This window comes from Bison bison, unplaced genomic scaffold (assembly GCF_000754665.1).
Source record: "Bison bison bison isolate TAMUID 2011002044 unplaced genomic scaffold, Bison_UMD1.0 scf7180017864530, whole genome shotgun sequence".
NCBI classification, from domain to species: Eukaryota; Metazoa; Chordata; class Mammalia; order Artiodactyla; family Bovidae; genus Bison; species Bison bison.
Window position 1 is genome coordinate 13,955,315 of NW_011495080.1, and position 5,569 is coordinate 13,960,883.

The window sequence follows — 5,569 nt, forward strand, 5'->3', positions numbered from 1 at the left end:
CTGAATTCTCACAACTGCATGTGAAATATTTAATCCTTGTTTGTTTGTTTTTTTTGGCCAGTACTTCCAATTTAATGGGATTACAAGCACTACTGTTAATATTATATTTTATTTTTACACCTAAAATATTCTCCCTCCTCCCTCAAATTAATCCTTTTGTGTAATCAGCATTGCCTAAAATAAAAGATCTTTTTTCAACATAGGAAGAAGAGAGAAATAAGGAGAAAGGAGAGAAGAAGGGAAACAATATCCATCTGTTCAGCTAAGGAAGTAGGGGGAGTAGAGTAGAGATGAGGCAGGAGGACGAATTCATAGACTCAGAAAGCAGACACAGAAATAATGTATATTTGATTATGTGACCCTCCAAGATTTGTGGAATGTTGATTTTTTAAGCACTAAAGAATTTTTTTCAGATATTCAGCAGTATTACTTTTTTTTTCTATTTTGTAATAAAATATCTTCCAATAAAATGTCAATTCTCTATAAGTCATTCCATCCCATGCCTTTTGGAAGTCTTTTATCTTTAAAATCAACTTTATAGAGCTATAATTTATAAATGATGAACTGCATATTAATGATAAAATTGTTGAGCTTTGACATATATATGTATCTGATAAACTATTGCTACACATCAAGATATGGAATGCTTTAATAACCCCCCAAATCTTCCCCATGGCCCCATGCAATTTATTTCTCTCTCTGCTCCTGGCTCCATGCAACCTTTGATCTGCCTTCTGTACTGATAGATTAGTTTGCAATTTCTACAATTTTAATGAAATAGATACATATGTACTTTTTGTGTCTGGCTTCTTTCACTCATAATAATATTTTTGAGATTGATCCATGTTGCATGTATCAGGAGTTTATTCCTTTTTATTACTGAGGAATATTCAATTACATCAATTCACTACTTTAAAAAAAATCCATTTACCAGCCGATAAACAACTGGATAGCTTCCAAGTTTTAACTATCGTGAATAATGCTGATCTGACCATTCATATACCAGTCTTTGCGTGGACACAAGTTCTCATTCTTCTAGGGTAACTTAGGAATGGTCATACGGTAACCTTATGGGTTTTCCAGGTGGCAATAGTAGTAAAAAACCATCCCACCAATGCAAGAGACGTTTAAGACACTTGGGTTCAATCCCTACGTCAGGAAGATCCCCTGGAGAAGGGAATGGCAACCCACTCCAGTATTCTTGCCTGGAGAATCCCATGGAGAGAGGTGCTTGGCTGGCTACAGTCCATGGGGTTGCAAAGAGTCGGATACAACTGAAGTGACTTAGCATGCAGGCATGGTAACATATGTCTAACTGTACTAGAAACTGTCAAATAATTTTTCAAAATGGTTGCACCATTTCACATTCCCATCAGTTAAATGTAAGTTTCATGAGTTCCACATTCTCTGCAAGCATTGTTTTTGCTAGTCTTTGTAACTTTAATTCAAACGGGTATATCAGTTTAATTCAGTTCAGTCGCTCAGTTGTGTCCAACTCTTTGCAACCCCATGAACCATAGCACACCAGGCCTCCCTGTCCATTACCAACTTCCGGAGTTTACCCAAACTCATGTCCATTGAGTCAGTGATGCCATCCAACCATCTCATCCTCTGTTGTCCCCTTCTCCTCCTGCCCTCAATCTTTCCCAGCATCATGGTCTTTTCAAATGAGTCAGCACTTCGCATCAGGTGGCCAAAGTATTGGAGCTTCAGCTTCAACATCAGTCCTTCCAATGAACACCCAGGACTGATCTCCTTTAGGATGGACTGATTGCATCTCCTTGCAGTCCAAGGGACTCTCAGGAGTCTTCTCCAACACCACAGTTCAAAAGCATCAATTCTTTGGTGCTCAGCTTTCTTTATAGTCCAACTCTCACATCCATACATGACCACTGGAAAAATCATATCCTTGACTAGACAGACCTTTGTTGGCAAAGTAATGTCTCTGCTTTTGAATATGCTATCTAGGTTGGTCATAACTTTCCTTCCAAGGAGTAAGCGTCTTTTAATTTCATGGCTGCAGTCACTATCTGCAGAGATTTTTGAGCCCCCCAAAATAAAGGCAGCCACTGTTTCCACTGTTTCCCCATCTATTTCCCATGAAGTGATGGGACCAGATGCCATGATCTTCGTTTTCTGAATGTTGAGCTTTAAGCCAATTTTTTTCACTCTCCTCTTTCACTTTCATCAAGAGGCTCTTTAGTTCTTCTTCACTTTCTGCCATAACGGTGGTGTCATCTGCATATCTGAGGTTACTGATATTTCTCCCAGCAGTCTTGATTCCAGCTTGTGCTTCTTCCAGCCCAGTGTTTCTCATGATGTACTCTGCATATAAGTTAAATAAGCAGGGTGACAATATACAGCCTTGACGTACTTCTTTTCCTATTTGGAACCAGTCTGTTGTTCCATGTCCAATTCTACTGTTGCTTCCTGACCTGCATACAGGTTTCTCAAGAGGCAGGTGAGGTGGTCTGGTATTCCCATCTCTAAAAGAATTTTCCACAGTTTATTGTGATCCACACAGTCAAAGGCTTTGGCGTAGTCAATAAAGCATAAATAGATGTTTTTCTGGAACTCTCTTGCTTTTTTGGTGAACCAACGGATGTTGGCAATTTGATCTCTGGTTCCTCTGCCTTTTCTAAAACCAGCTTGAACATGTGGAAGTTCACAGTTCACGTATTGCTAAAGCCTGGCTTGGAGAATTTTGAGCATTATTTTACTAGCATGTGAGAAGAGTGCAATTGTGCGGTAGTTTGAGCATTATTTGGCATTGCCTTTCTTTGGGATTCTAATGAAAACTGACCTTTTCCAGTCCAGTGGCCACTGTTGAGTTTTCCAAATTTGCTAGCATATTGAGTGCAGCACTTTCACAGCATCATCTTTTAGGATTTGAAAGAGCTCAACTGGAATTCCATCCCCTCTACTAGCTTTGTTCATAGTGATGCTTCCTAAGGCCCACTTGACTTCACATTCCAGGATGTGGGTATTTAGTACTGTCTTATTGTGGTTTTAATCTAAATTTTCTTAATGGTTAATGATATTGAGTATCTTTTCACGTGCTCACTTGCCATTCATATATCCTCTTCTGTGGAATATCTATTCAAATCTCTTTCCTATTTTTATGTTGTATTATTTGACTTATTAATGAGTTGTACAAGTCCATTATATATGTTGGGACCAAGTCCTTTGCCAGATATGTGTGTTGTTGCTAAATTTTTTTCCAATATGAATAGTGTCTTTGTATAGAAAAATGTTTTTAATTTCGCTAGAAACCTACTTATCATTTTTTCTTTTATGATTTACTTTTTTGACTCTAATCTGAGAAATCTTCACATAACTTAATGTCAGGAAGATTTTGTCTGTCTAGAAATTTTTATAGATTTAGTTTCTGTCTTAGCTGTACCATCAATTTGAGTTAGTGTTTGTGTATGATAGGAGATGATGGTTGATACTTATTTTTTGTATGGGTATCCAGTTAATCTAGCACCAATTATTGAAAAGATTATTTTTGTGCTACCTTTCATATTTTTCACAATGCTGACTTTCTAGTACTAACCAAAGCTCAATTTTAAAATGTTTAGCAATATTATTTTATACCTATTTTATAATAAATATCATCATCTGCCAGGAAATGGTTAATACTCCTTATGGCATTTATTCTTTGTCTTTTGGGAATCTTTTTTCAAAACTAAGTTTTATTGAGGTGTAGTTTACATACAGCAGACTTTTAGTGAACATCACTTTTGAAGTTGAGTCAGAAGTGAAATCAATGATCTTTTGTTCTGTTCCATTGCTGTCTTCTCCCTAATTTTATTCAATGAAAATTATGGATCATTTCTTTGTATCATGTACTATGTTAAGAAAGAGACAAGAATAAGAAACCATTTCCTAGAAGATTTCATTTTAAGAACTAGGAGTAAAAGCATCACATACAATCTAGTCACTGCTATAATAAAGGTTAAGAAAAAAAATATTGACAATCACAGAGAAAAGAGAAGTTAAGAGAAAACTTCATAGAGATGGTATTGCTTGAATTAGTTTATCTTTATTATAGTACTTTTTGCCTTCTTTTGAAAAAGAAACATTCATCACAGAAAATTTAGAGTATAAAAAAGGATATTTACTTCATTAATCTGGATTTTGGATGTTAGGAGGCTCATCTTGATCAGAAAGCTCAATGGTGAGGTGTGCCTTAAATAAAGAAGGGAAACCTGTACAGCTTGCCTGAGAGATCTTCCCTATAGAGAAGTCATTTATTGATTTGGTTACTAGAGCTAGCCACACCCAAGTGCAAACTGTCTTGGAGGGCACAAAAGAAAAAGAATGAATATTAGAGGAAATTGGATGGCTATGAAAGGCCTGGAGGTAGGATTCCATTAAATAAGAAGAGACATATTGAAACAGGCAGTGTCTACTGTTTGCCTAATGCTCACCCTGAGCTAAGCATCCTCACTGCTTTATTGAATTCTCACAGCATCCTTAGGGAAGCTTTACAAAGAGAGAAATTAAGGCAAGAAATGTTAAGGCCACCATGGTAGATTAAATTATGGTTCAAAAATATTCACCCTCCCTTACCATCACTGTTCCATCCACTGATCTTTGGGTTGGTCATGTGATTGGCTGTGGAGTGTACTTCCTGGTCCCTTTGCTTAGACTTTGGGCTTGGCCGTGTGATTTGCTTTGGCCAATGGGATGCTAGCAGACATAACACAAGAACGGGTTGAAACATGCATGCGTGGAGGGCTTTTCCTCTTATGTCCCTGCTTTCAGTATGAGGCGAACATGCCCTAGGATAGCCTCCTGGTCCAAAGAGGATGAAAGACAAGTGGAATGGACCTGGAACTGACCTGTAATTTGGAGCACAGCCCAGCCTGGATCAGGTAACCCACAGAGAGGTGAGAATCAGTTCAGTACAGTTGTTCAGTCGTGTCTGACTCAAAGCGACCCCATGGAATGCAGCACAACAGGCCTCCCAGTCCATCACCAACTCCCAGAGTATACCCAAACTCATGTCCATTGAGTCAGTGATGCCATCCAACCATCTCATGCTCTGTCGTCCCCTTCTCCTCCTGCCTTCAATCTTTCCCAGCATCAGGGTCCTTTCAAATGAGTCAGTTCTTTGCATCAGGTGGCCAAAGTATTAGAGTTTCAGCTTCAGCATCAATCCTTCCAATGAATATTCAGACTGATTTCCTTTAGGATGGACTGGTTGCATCTCCTTACAGTCCAAGGGACTCGCAAGAGTCTTCTCCAACACTACAGTTTGAAGCATCAATTCTTTTGCGCTCAGCTTTCTTTACAGTCCAACCTTCACATCCATATATGACTACTGGAAAAACCATAGCCTTGACTAGGCAGACCTTTGTTGGTGAAATGTCTCTGCTTTTTAAAATGCTGTCTAGGTTAGTCATAACTCTTCTTCCAAGGAGCAAGAGTCTTTTAATTTCATGGTTGCAATCACCATCTGCAGTGATTTTGGAGCCCCAAAAATAAAGTCTGTCACTATTTCCCCATCTATTTGCCATGAAGTGATGGGACCAGATGCCACGATCTTAGTTTTCTGAATGTT